This window comes from Canis lupus, chromosome 6 (genome assembly GCF_011100685.1).
Source record: "Canis lupus familiaris isolate Mischka breed German Shepherd chromosome 6, alternate assembly UU_Cfam_GSD_1.0, whole genome shotgun sequence".
Taxonomy (NCBI): domain Eukaryota; kingdom Metazoa; phylum Chordata; class Mammalia; order Carnivora; family Canidae; genus Canis; species Canis lupus.
In genome coordinates, this window is record NC_049227.1 from 49,832,524 (window position 1) to 49,846,893 (window position 14,370).

General features: G+C 39.2%; 1 protein-coding gene across 3 annotated transcripts in view; it reads right to left on the bottom strand.

Annotated features, from left to right (window-relative positions):
• Positions 1-1,864: 1,864 nt before the first annotated feature.
• CDC14A (cell division cycle 14A) overlaps positions 1,865-14,370 on the bottom strand; it is a 292,061-nt gene continuing 279,555 nt past the window's right edge. For all 3 annotated transcript variants that reach the window (XR_005361147.1, XR_005361148.1, XR_005361146.1), the window contains one exon: positions 1,865-3,074. The gene's annotated coding sequence lies outside the window, so the exon portion shown is untranslated. The remainder of the gene's footprint in view (positions 3,075-14,370) is intronic.

The following is a 14,370-nucleotide window of genomic DNA, read 5'->3' on the forward strand; positions in this document are numbered from 1 at the left end:
ATATCCGATTCAGGTCTTCCACGATAGCCTCGTTCTCTGTTGTGAGCTCATGATTTGGAATGGTGACATCACCGCCTGCAATGAATGGTTAAGTGATTTTTCTCTCCTGCTCTCTTCTTGGTGGCTGGGGGGCCAGCTCCATTGTGAAAACATCTACCCTCGGCAATGAGCAGCCTCAGAGCTTTACAGCAAAGATAACATGACCAGAGTCGTGCTTCAGAAAGATCACTCCAGCAGCAGTGAGGAGGATAAATGGCAGAAGGAACATTTGGAATCAAATGTAATAGTCCAGAAATAGCAAGAAAAGTTGGTGGCCTGAACTCAGAGCCAGACTCAGACATGTGGGAAATCTGAGTAGGATAATTATTTCCCTCTCCTACAAACTGATATTTTCTCATATTTGCTCAACATTTGCTTAGAGAAGAGGCTCAGTGCTAATCGCCACTCGGCAAATGCAAGGCCCTGCATTACCCAGAGCCCACCTGCTTCCTAAGGCAGTTTAGTGACCGTCTGCTGTCAAGGTCTCAGCCCTCATTCCAAAGGCTTTTCAACGTACTCCTTTCAACCCATGCCGAATTCTCCTGAGAATGGACTTTAAGCACTGCTGATAGATTAGCATCCTAGGCTCTCAACTGGCTTAACCTACCCCTCGGTCTGTCTTTGCTCAAACTAAATCATAACAGAGTGTTTAGGAAGGAAAGTGTTGATAGAGACACCGTTCAAGAAGCAGAGTACATGTGACTCAGGACCTGAAAAGCAGGGGCAAAGGCAGAGGAAATAATCAGCAACGGATAGTGAGAAAGAAGAATTGGAAAGGGGGGAGAATCTTGAGTGAGATGGGACTTAGAATCTCTATTAGATGGGGTGGACAAACAGCCCCTAAATCTCAGTGGATTAAATATAAAACTCTCACTCATGCAAAATCCAGTGTAATTCCTAGTAGGGAGACCCTCCTGAAAGGGGAGACTCTGGGACCCAGGCTATTTCCACTGTGTGGCTCAGCCACCCATACATAGTTTCAAAGTTGCCCTGGTGCCAGGCTGCCAGCAGGTATTTAGAAGATCATGCCCCTCAGTTCAGAAATGATGAGCCACATTTTCTCCTATATTGTTGGCAATACCTAAGTCAGTGAGCCCACCCGACATAAAGGGGATGGGGAAGTTGAGTTCCTGTCTTGGCGCTGCGGTCCAGCAACTCTGTACCACGGGAAGGGGCCCCCAAACAGTCATCACCGGCCAGGTCTGCCACAGATGCCGAAGGAAGAAAAAGTTCAAACATGAGTAATTGATAAACTTAATTTTTTTATTCAGCAAATGAATGGATAAAATAAAATGCAGCCTACACATGATACGGAATATCATTCAGCCTTTAAAAAGGGAAATTCTGACATATACCAAGAATACCAAGACGCTGATGAACCTTGAAAACATTATGCTAAATGAAACATGCCAGTCCCATAAGGACCAATGCATGATTTCCCTTATACCTAGAGTAGTCAAATCATGAGAAAAAAAAGTAGACTGGGGGTTGCCAGGGCCGTGGAGAGAGAGAATGGGGAGTTGCTTTTTCTTGTACAGAGTTTGGGGGAAGATGAAAAGGTTCTAAAGATGGATAGTGTTGATGTTTGTACAACAGTGTAAATATGCTTAATGCTACAGATTGTACACTTAAAATGGTTAATAAATTCTGTTTTATATATATTGTTACATATATAACATATAAATATATTCATAATAAAAATACTTAAAATATTTCATGAAGATGCTTAATGATATGGATAATAATATTGAGTATCTAATATTTAACAAGCATAAACCTTTCCAAGATAAAGTTGCATATAAATAAAAAACACCAAACTTTTAAGTTTTTTAATATATGTCCTATTTATTTTAATTAAATGACTAGCCAATAGAATAATTTGTCTCGGTGGAAACTGAATCCCACAGGTTTTTAGGTCTAGATAAACACCAACTGGGTATCTTTAAGGCTTTGTCTTGTTCCCTGCAGGCCTGGAAATGTACCCCAAATTCTTGGCAACTTAATCTAGAACCAAAAAAAAGTGGACCAGATTGTCAGTGGAAGAAAAGCATGATAGCAAACCATATGCACACAATATGACACTTCTTTTTCACATAAATATGACATATATATATGACTTTAAAAATTAACGGTTATCCACTCTAAACAGTGTGATCCTAAGAACAGGTAACTTTCTTCTGGATATTTCTTTTTTTTCCAAGATCTATTTAATAAGCATGAATTACCTTCGAAATCTACTAGTCTAAAGAGGCAGATAATTCTTAGGCTTCAAAACCCGAGACACTCAGTTTCATTGAGAAAAAAACATCCAAAGCGTACGCCTTAGTGGATCTGTGAGATCGATTTCTTCCTTCTCCTTAGTTCAAGAGGAACATTTGACACCTTCTAATCTGAGTAGGCTTAAATGTCAGCTGCAATTTAACACTTTTCAGAGGACCACAATATGAATCTCTTGCCCAAGGAACATGCCACATAAACAGCTTCTTCAGTGATTCTAACCTTCCTCACAAATGCTTCTGTGGCAAAGGGCACAGAGGAAGTGACAGGATGTCCAAGTAAAACATGTAACAATGGCAAGAAATACATTGGTGAAACTGCCCCCAAAGATCTGAAAACATAATATTTGTATTCTTTTTTCCCTTTTTTGCCCTCCATTTTTCATATCCTTTTGTTTTGATTTTCTTATTTGCTTTGTTCTTTGTCAGTAGTCCCTGCAGCTTCCTTTAGGACAGTGACTGGGCAAAAGGGAACAGGAACCCAATGTTCATCTTATAAGAAAAAAGTGTCAACTGGTACAAAGTAAGCAGTTAACCTCTCCTTCTTCTCCTTCTTCTCCTCTCCTTCTCTTTCCCCTTCTTCTTCTTCCTCTTTTTTTTTTCATGGAGCCAAGATGGAAGACTGCAAAGGCAACCATTACACTTGCAAAGCAGGGTTTAGGTAGTGCTTCAATATGGTCCTGCTTTCAGTGAGGCTTCATGGGATCAAATTTGTAAACCCTTAGGAAGGAGCCGATAGAGCGATTCATTCTTATTGTCCTGAGAGTAAGAGAAAAAATATTAAGTTCCACAGCACTTTTTGCTTTACACACTTTTACAGACATTAAGGTGCATATAATTTGAATGTAAAACTTCCTGTGCCTCTTCTAAGATTTAGCCACACCTTTTTCTTTAAAATGTTTTTTATATATGAGTATAGCTTATATCCTCCCAAGTGACCCAGGTTCTTCGGATGTCAGAATCATGTTTTATGACTTCTCTTAAAGAGCTAAACACTTTGCCAGACCCGTGGTAGTTGCTTAAGTCAAAGCAATAGAGGTACTTCCCAAACAACAATGATACAAATATTCTAAATGTATAAAATACTTTGACAGAAGCAGCAACAATATAGTTCCCTGTACAAACGCCCTATCTCCCACCCTACCTTGACTTAGGTGACTACTTTGAATTCCTACAGCCATTTCTACTGGTACTTTTTCCATATTATTTTCTGATATGTATAGTAACTTCTTTATTTATCAAGGTTATATCTTCCTTTTTGACATTTTGCATTGAAAGAGGATTTAACACCCTTACACCACCAAAGCCCACACACTCAGTTCTCCTCTCTTCTTGCTTCAATAAAGCCACATGACAATTTGTGGTAGAAGAAATAGTTAATGGCCATATTACAATGATGATGTAAATATTATTCACTACTGAGTCAAGGAGTACACAGAATTATATTTTCCTTTATCAACAACTTTCTATTTCACTTTCTTTTTTCATTTGCAAAGTTTTCTATGTGACTAATTGCTCCATCAAATCTGTCAAATGTTTGTCTATTTATTATTCAAGAGCTCTTTTTTTCTGTCTTTCCCCTAGAGCTCTCCCTTCTGGATTTCTGCATCCCTCAGCACAGAGTCATTGAAGGATTTCCTTTCTTGGCAGTTATTCCTTAGCTAGCTGTTTCCAAAGTCTTGTCTTCCTCTTTTTTTGTTTTACTCAACCCCAATAACTTTCTATGACAGGATGCATGGATTACATCTTTTGAGACCTTGTATGTATAAAAAGTGTCTTTCCACACTGATACCTGTGAATGAGCCAATAAAAGGGGACAGAAATAGCATGTGCAAAGGCCCAGAGGCAAGAAAGCATAGCACACTTATGGAGCTATTAAAGAGAAGAGTTCCAGGGTTGCACCAACAAGGTGAACAGTAAGAAGCCGGATTACAGCATTATTTTCCTAAGAAGGTAATTTCACATGAGAGCAAAAGAAATAACTTCAGCTGACTGTGGATTCACTGATTTATGAAAGTCAAGAATCATCCAGAAAAGCAACAGAAGAGCCTTATCTATACAAACAGAATTAGAGATAATACCATCGATGATTTCATATTCTCAACCAAAATTCTAACAGCAGCAAGATGTTATGAGGAAAGATGATTCAAAGAAACATTTGTCTTTTGCCTTTTAACAATATCTCCCACTTCCATGTGAGATCACTACTGCTGTTTATACATAGGGTGGTTCCCACACTTGACCATGTATGAGAATTATCAAGGAGAGCTTTTAAAAAAATCTAGTTCCAGTTCTCTCACTTTAGACCCACTGAATGAGAAACCCACTTGGCTAGAGTTTGAGAATAAGAACATGAGGTAAGGAGAAGAGAAACTGAGATTACTGTGGGATAGACAGTTAATGGAAACCCCCTTCTCTCCCCCCCCCCTTCTCTTTCTATGCTCACAGAGTGTCCAATTTCCCTTCTACTCAGGGAGCAAAGGCTATGCCTTGTATCTCACTATATCCCAATGTCTAGAACTCTCTCTGGCTAAAGACACACACTCAATAAACTTACATTGGATGATAGTCATCACCTTAAACTATACAGATATATATGGAAAAAAAAAGGCAAAAGGAAAAATAGCTTTCAGGGTTTGTTCAGCAGAAAGTCCTCCTAGAGGCTGCATTCACTCCTGGTAGCAAGAGTGGCGCCATCAAGTTCTCCAGGAACTACACTCAACATCTCAGCATCCAGCCACCAGAGCTTTGAAAGACGTCAGTGAGCATTTGTGCTTTTTCTCAATATTCTTCGTTTGATCATTAACAACATGTGACCTAAAGTATCAGAAAAGCCCAAGAGAGGTTATTTTGGAGTGTGAGAAGGCTCAACATTTTCTCCATAAAGTTAATGGCAATTGCTTCTTCACCTCTTGGCTTCAAAAACATTTGATGGGAACACTACTTTCAGATGGTGAAGGAAATCTTTAAATACTGATAATATATCTACCCCACAAGCCCCACGAAGCCTAACTAGATACTTGAGGGCCTGATATCCATTATATCAGCACATCTAAATAAAATCCCCAAACTGTAAACACATCAAACCATAGATATAACAAGAAGGAAGTTATTAAAATATAGAAGAAATATCATATATAAATTAAGTATCAATTTTAACTGGTTGTTTTCATTCTGATATCAAAGGTATAAGCCAAGCCATGTTATATTTTGTTGCTGATATATAAAGAATATGTAAACAAAATTATAATTTCAAGATTAGAGATGAGGCCATAGTGGCAGGGAGGAAAAGAAAAAGCCAAAGTCCTCTGGGAGATGCAGTTCCATTCTCAGACAGTATTGAATTGGACATAGGAGTACTACTGAAAAGAAATCTTGCGATGTTCTTATTACATAACTTAATTTGCAGGATAGAGTCTCTGTTGGATTTTTGGATAAATAAATATTTACATGATGCTAACTGTATCCGACTATTATTTGGAAGAGATAATAAAAAGCTGACTAACACTGTCTTCAGCGAGGACATTGAAAACTTCCTTATCCAGGAAGACAATGCTTAACAGGGTAAGTTTAACCAATGAGGTGCCAGTGTTTTTCAAAAGGGTCAAATAATAAGAATAACAAACTCCAAAACAGTGTGCCCCAAAATTTAAAATTCAAAGATCAAGACTTTTATGTCATCTAAATCTACCAAATCTTAAAATATTTTATCTTGTGCACCATGCCACACAAATACATAAAAGACCCCCATACATAATTTTTGCTGTGTAAGTCTCCTACAAGGACAAACTTCATGGTAAGCAAATTTCCTTCTCTTCCTTTGGGAAGAAATAGAAATTCTGTCAGAATATCCTGTGGTCATTTTTTTTTTCCTTTTGCTTTTAAATCTTTTTCTGGTTATTAAAATTACACACATTTTCTTTGTAAAGTACATGCAAGTGTAAAGGAACAGGAATAAAATCACCAATTAACATCTTAAGATATTTTATTATAACCATTTTTTCCTGAATTCTGACAATAGTAAGAATTTATAGTCTGTAAATTTAGAATCTTGACTTTTTTCCACTTATTATCCTTCATGAAAACATTTTTGCCTCTTTCTGATTACTGTCTTGTAAAACATGCCTAGAAGAATAAATAGGGTATGACCACTTTAAGAATTTTAATATATTCAGCCAAAATGCTTTTCAGAAATTTGTACCAATTTATCCATCAGCATTTGATGTGGGTACCCATTCTATCTCACTCAAAATAGATCTGGATTTTTAAGAATTTATTCTGTGCTAATCTGAAAGACAGAAATGTAGTTTCCATTGGCATTTATTTGAGTTCTGGTAAGGTTGTTTATATGTACTGGTTAGTAACATTTTTCTTAGGTGGATGGAAGATTCATGTCCTTTGCCCATTTATCTCTCAAGATTTTACTGTTTTTGTTATGTTATAATTTTTTATGAGTTCTTAATATGTTAAGATTATAAACCTGTCTGTCATGTTTCTTATAAATACCACATTTCCTTGATTCTAAGTTGCCATTGATGGGAAGACACACCATTATTTTAATAGCAGCTTTTAAGAAAAAAAAAATAGCTATACTTATCAGATGTTGCTTATAAAGACATCTTGATTTCAGAGATGTTAAAATGTAGGGAATGTTAAAATATTAAGATGTGGAGAATGTTAAAATGTAGAATTAGCTCTGAATCAATACAGTATGACCTTATTGTGGATTGTTAGAAATCGATCTTATCAACTGATGAGTAATGCTACTAGATAGAGTGATATGTCCCAATATCTAACAGTGTAATCAGTTTGAAGAAATAGATGTATTTTTTTTGAAAGAGAGAGAGAGAGAGCACAAGTGAGGGGAGGGGCAGAAGAGAGGGAGAGAGAGAATCTTAAGCAAGTTCCACGCTCAGCATGGAACCCAATGAGGGGCTCAATCTCACGACCCCAAGATCATGACTTGAGACAAAACCAAGAGTCAATCCCTTAACTAACTGGGTCACTCAGGTGCTCTGAAGAAATGCGTGGATTTCAATATATGTCATTAAAATATTGAATCAGTGGCAGTTGCCTGAATTTGAGTCATAAATTACTCAAAGCCATTTAGCTGATAAGGGCTTCTTGATGATGTAGAAATTGATGGGCAAGAACTCTGCTGTGAATGCTAATGTCATGTGTTGAGTCATAAGACTCAGGAAACTTATACACATTTATAGTTATACCTTTATTTCTGTATTTACATGCATATCTATCTACCTATCCTGTATATGTATATATGTGTGCTTGTGTGTGCAAAATGATCCACTAATGTTGAGTATTTAATATTTACAAAAGCTGCCCTGGGACCTGTTTCCAGAACTCTTTTCATGTCCATTGTCTATCAAGAATCATAGAAAGTCCTAGAAAATGTGTGGCTTTGAAATATGAGAGTTTATTGAAGTGGAGTTATTATACATGCAAAACTTGTTATAATGGCATAATCTAAACTGGGCTTCTTTTATTGTAGGAGAAGCTTGAATGTGGTACTGTCATTATCCTTCCCTTTGGGGGCAATTTGTAACCCCGCAATAACAATAATTACGGTTGTCATGTATTAAGTGTATGTTCTGTGCTAATCACCGTGATAGAATTTCTTGAAGACAAAGGAGTCCAGGCAGAACCAATAGATTGGCTCTAATGTATTCTTTCCAGCATTTATTGAGCACCTGCTGTGTGCCAGGCACTTTTCTCTGTGTGAAAGTACTGGGACAAACAAGAAAGACAAGGTCCCTGGTCTCCTCGTACAGCTCCTCCTCGACCTATAATGGGGTTATGGCCCAATAAACTCACTGCAAGTTGAGAATATCATAAGGTGCAAATGCATTTCATACTCCTAACCTACTGAGCAGCATAGCTTAGCCTAATGTACCTCAAACAAGCTCAGAACACTTACATTAGCCTCCAGTTGGACAAAATCACCCCACACAGAGCCTATTGTTTAATAAACTGTTGACTGTCTCATGTAATTCGCTAAATACTGTCCTGAAAATGAAAAACAGAACGGTTACATGGGTACAGAACGGTTTTAAGTGTGTTGGCTATTTACCCTCAGGATCAGGGGGCTGACCGGGAGCTGTGGTCGCCCCTACCCGGCATCGTGCGAGAGTATTACACCACATATCACTAGCCAAGGAAAAAATCAACAGTTAAAATTCCGAGTATAGTTTCTGCTGAGGGCACACCACTTAAGCACTATTATAACGTCAAAAACTCATTAAGTCCAACCCTAGTAAATCAGGGTCCATCTGTATTCACACGTGCTGGGTCTGCTGTGAGAACAGACGTAAAGGAGTTAACAACTAAGTAAGGAAATGTCAGAGTGTGAGAAGCAACATGAAGAAAATGAAATACAGTCACGTGGCCGTGGCTGGTGAGAGCACCTGTCTGGAGCAGCATACCCTCTCTTGAGGCCCACGCCCGCCGGCATATGCCACTTTACAACCAAGTTCTCTCTAGACCAGCAGACTGTGCTTCAAATGAATGGAAGTCTTTTGGTCCTGCATTAAAAGCCATTTGAGGCAACAGATCTGTAGTTTAAGAGTTTACATTTGGGTATAACTATTACCCGAAATGTAAGCTAATGATTGGTTCTTAGCAATATAATTTCAAATGGTTACTGAGTGATTTGTACATTGTCAGCCTCGTTGCTTTCCATGAAAAGAGTGACTACCTCACTTAGAGCCCTACACAAAAGGCTCTTTAGGGCTATTTTTTCAGGGCAGCCACCAACGGAGGCCAAGTAGAAGAGCTGTTGCTCCCAGTCTGAAGGGGCAAACCCAATTCCTTAGGATCTCAGAACTGCAGAAGCTGAGCTCACTGCAGTCTATAACCTTATGTTCTATCTCCATCTCTTGCCTGGACTGATGAGAAAATGCAATGTTGGCCTGACCCCCACCCCCTCACCCCCAGCTAACTGCTCTAGGGACCCTCTTTTTCCTTTACTATGAGTCTAGGCACAATGCATCCTTCTGTTTTGCTCACACCTATGAATCTACATTTTCTGAGTAAAAGTCACTTTACCTTTAGTTGGATTTTCATCTTCAGTTAGCCTGTGTGACTCAGCTCAATCCCCTCACCCTCATCCCAGCTCCGTTGGATTCTGTCTTAACTTAAAATTTTGATACTTTATCATGCATTTTTGCATTAATTTTTTTAAATATTGCATTAAAATATTATTTACAGTGATTTCCACATTTTTTTGCACACCCTTAAATTTTGCACCTGAGGCAAGTGCCCTCTTCACCTCACTCTAGTCCTGATCCTGCCTTGGATGGCTGTGTGGAGCAGAGCCTGCCCACTGACCACACTGCACCGAGAGGAATAAATGTTTGTTGTGCTAAGCCATTGAGATGTGGGAGCATTCGTTGTAACAGCTGAAGTCATCTATCATAACTAATACACTTCTTAATTGCTCCTGAATTAATTGCATCCTGTATCCTAGTAGATGTTTCTTAAGTTGATCCTTTATTTAGCAAAGACTTCTATTTCTCTATTATCCAAAATATCTCTTGTGACTAACTCAAGAGACATGCTGGAGATTAGCTTATTTTATCATTTTGGAATCCATTAAAAAATCTTACATCAGTGATTCTGCTCAAAACTGTCTCCCAGTTCTGATTGCATCCCACCTGGCTCTTAAGTGGGTATAGTATAGCGGTTATGTGCACAGACTATGGAGTCAGATATTCTAGATCTGAGCACCAATTTGGTACAAGGTGTAATCCTAGACTAGATACTAATTTCTCTGGGCCTCAATTTCTTCATTTATAAAATGGGCCATATAACAATATTGTGTGAGGAATTAAGACTTAGCATATGGTGAGCATATAATAACTCTTGGTAGTTATAATTCTACTTTTCTTTTGAGGTCACTTCTTACCTCTCCCATTCTGATATTTGATGTAAATCTAAATTGAGAAGATATTTCTCAACCAGTAGTACCTGATTCCACTTAGCAGAATGATTAATGTTAAACAGAAACTTGAACTGTACTACAAAGAAGTTCTGTGGCCGTCCTATTGCTGGGAAGGCAGTGGTACCTACAATGGTCCTGGTGCAGGCAGGGTCACAGGAGCCTTTGGGGCTGCCACATGCCAGAAGCTCAGGCACCAAGAGTGGCTCTAGAAAGTCTGGTTCCCACCCATAAGGGGAGCTGTCAGCACAAGAGTTATAAATAAGAATGGAATCTCCTCCGCCATTGGATTAAATTCAAAATATGCAATGGCAGTTAGAATCAAGATATCTTTGCCAAAAAGAATCCAGAAAAACAATGGACATTGGAATTTTCTTTTGAAGACGATTTCCCACAATGACTTCCCCCCCCCCATTCCTGTTACCTGTAAATGTCTCAATTCACAGAAAAGATTAGCCACAGAAAAAAAGAATATTAAAATATTTTCCAGTGTTTCAATGGCTATTTAAGAAGAGAAGATACTGAGTCACCTAAGAGAATTCACTTTCTGTTTCAATTTACTGAAAATATTTGCTTCCTAATTTATAGAATCCTAGAGCTTAAAGCCAAAGAGTGCCCTTGAAAGCACTCACCCAATTTCTTTTCCTACAAATGAAAAAACTAAGGCCTGGAAAGGAAATAGAAGCTAAGTTCTCTGTCTCCTGGTCTACTGCTTATACATTATGATCCTTCACCTGACTTAGGTTAGTGAGCCTTTCTTAAGAGTTCTGCGATCATACAAAAGCCCTGCAATGATTCATACTGTCCAAAGACTTCATAGCAGGACACAGATATCATGACAACATGTGTAAATTCCAAATTCTTCTTTTTTTTCAAATTCTTATATTTAAAATATTTAAAATGGAAAGGGTCAAGCAATGATTTCAAAATTAATATCAATATCTATTTCTAAGGGACCAGCCATACATGTTAGCTACTTAAAGCTGAGACCCCAGACACACATCGGCTCTTGTTATTTAAAGCCTTGGGCCCTCTCAGTTAAGATTTGTGTTTTGGAAGAATACAGAGAGGTTGAGAATCAACGATAGAGGGGCTGATGGCCACGGAAGTTATCTTTGAAGTCACTTATGACACCCTAAGTGGCATAACACTCAGAGAAATTATGCTGTCATCATTCATTAATCATGCATTAATTCAGTGAATAAATGGGCCACACACTGTGTAGGAACCAGAGAATCAAACGCTCCGCCTACAGGAGGGCAGACAGGGAAGACTCTGTAATGCCATCTGATAAGCACGGTAACCAGCTTGGATCTGAGGGGTCAGGCGGGGCTACGGTGATGGGTACTGGTGACCCGAGTTCTGCAGGATGAGTAAGCATAGGTGGACAAGATAGGAAGGGTGTTCCTGGCAGAGGAAACACTTGATTGCAAGTGTTTTCCTCAGACGTGGTGACTTGTGGTTAAATTTTGAAGGATGATGAGTAAGAAGAGGTAGACGAGACAGGAAAGAGCAATCCTGGCAGAGAGAACAGAATAAATCCTGAAAGTTTACTTCCAGATTTAAGAGGCTTCTGAAGGTCAGAAGCCATGCGCTGCTCCACTTTACAACCCAAACTCTGGCACAGAGCCTGGTGGGATCGAGAATGTAGGATGAATGACGGTTGAGCAGATGAATGGATGCACGCAGAGAGCAGGTTGTCCTCACTGTTAGTCCTCAGAATTCAGCGCTCTATCTGTCCCAAAGGGGGCCTGGGAATCTACGTACTTTCGAAGATCCCCTAAACCTCTGTCATGAGACATGCATCAGACGGCTATGACCATGGGTCACATCTGGCAGCAGCTCTCTGGTAACCCAAGACACACCAATTTGAAGAGGAAGGCCCTGTTTTCTTAGCTCTGGGCTCTGCTGGGAAATGAAGTAAATCTTAATACAGAGATAAAAATCAGCTGCAGGAGAAATCAAGCTGTTCTTTAATATAAACATGGACTGGAGCTACGGGTGGAGGAGAGCAAACATATTAAATTCCCCCTTACAGAGCAGTCTTTGATGTTGCTTTTTAAATTGTGGATTGTCTTATAGCATCCAGATAAAGTTATCCATCCCTCTAGCTACACAGCTGAAAGAATTTAGGAGCAGACTGGCTAATGTTCCTTAGCCCAGGAAGCCTTCTCCTGGTTCAGGACTAAAGTTTGGACTAACAAGCCCGTGGTTGTGAGGGCACTGGGGCAAATCACTTTCATTATGTTAATTTTTTTAATGTAAAAATAATACATGCTAGTGGTAACTTTTTTTAAAATAGAACAAAGGGATAGCATAATCAAGTAACACTGCTAATTGTTGAACCTAGATGATCGGTAGATGGTGGGGGGGAGATCCACTGTACCATTTTTTACTTGTATATGTTTGAAATTTTCCATAACAAAATATATTTTGTCTTTTTAAAATATTCTATTTATTTATTCATGAGAGACAGAGAGAGAGAGGCAGAGACACAGGCAGAGGGAGAAGCAGGCTCCCTGCGGGGCCCCCGATGTGGGACTCGATCCCAGGAGCGGGATCACGACCTGAGCCGAAGGCAGAGGCTCAATCACTAAGCCACCGAGGTGCCCCTCTTGTTTCTTTTTAGCACCATCTTAGAGGAAGAACTTCAGGCTTAGGGCACTTCTGTAAACATCACGAGGCTAGAAGGTGCCTTGTACACACATGTATCACGATGCCTGGCACTTAGTGGGTGCTCAACACAAGTAGATACTGAATAAATTCATTCTAAACCACTAAATGGCTTGCCAAATTCTACATTACAACATTCAGAGCATTTTGTCCCAATGTCATGTTAATGTTCATAAACGCTCTGGAAGCTCACAACTATTGCTGACTGAAACATTTACCCACTAATCTTCACAACTAGCTGGTGCAAGGCGCCTTTCTTAGGAAGCAGTGAACAAGAGTGCACTTAAATTGTTGTGACACAGACCTCAGCCCCACATTCCTCCTGGGTCGCCATCCACCCGTCAAGCCTCAGGCTGGGACTTCTCCCCTAAAAGCACTGGCTTCCTGAATTTCCACAAGATGTTTTTTTTCAGTCTTGTTTTTGAGTTGTGATTTTTCCATGACCACCGCTGAGATTCATTTGACCTTTTGTCATAGTTTCAAAACAGCAGCCAAGAAACTTGGTTTTGAAATTGAATCAGAGACAAGGGTTATGAACCTGAGTACTCTCCCAGCCATTTGGTTGCACTGTGGACTGTTAGAGAACAGCTGTCAATAAAGTTTTATCCAGCAAAACTAGTGCCCCAAAGAAACGATATTCATTTGAGAATGAAAGTGTTCCCAACTGATTTTACTTCTTGGATTTTTTCAGCAATCAGACTAATGTCTAGGGCATCTTAGTGGGGCCTGCCTAGCAATGGCTTCCTCGGCGCTTTCTGTTGTTCCACTATGTATTGATTCCTTAAATGAGTTCAAAACTCCTAAATGGAAGAGAGCTTCTCCTCCTAGAAATGGAACCATGTGCTTCCTGTAGACATAAAAACAGTTAATTTGAACATCAGGAAAAATTAACCAAAGTAATGTAAAGGACTTGGAAAAGTCCATTGATTGTAAATTTGTTCTTTTTTTTTTTAATTATGTCTAATACTAAGTCTTGATTACCCCTGAAGATTAACTAGAATCAGAGGAGCAATTCTAACAGATAGAATGCACCATAAAATTGTGCACCACAAATGTGTTCGCAAAGAATTATTGGATACAGCCATCATTGCATCAACAGTGAGGAGCGAGTGTGTTAAGGATAAGCATAAATTTTGGATCTCTAAATATAAACTTTTGAAAAGGGCCGTTTTTTCTTTATTTTTTAAATGTTTTAAATGGGGGTATAATATACATATAGTAAAGTGTTTAAATCTTAAGTACAGCTCAATTACTTTTTACATGTGTGTGCATCCCTTGTGCATCCCTGGAAGTACCACACAAACAGGGTGCCTGGGTGGCTCCTGGTTGAGCGTCTGCCTTGGGCCCAGGGCATGATCCTGGAGTCCCGGGATCGAGTCCCATTTTGGGCTCCCTGCATGGAGCCTGCTTCTCCCTCTGCCTGTGTCT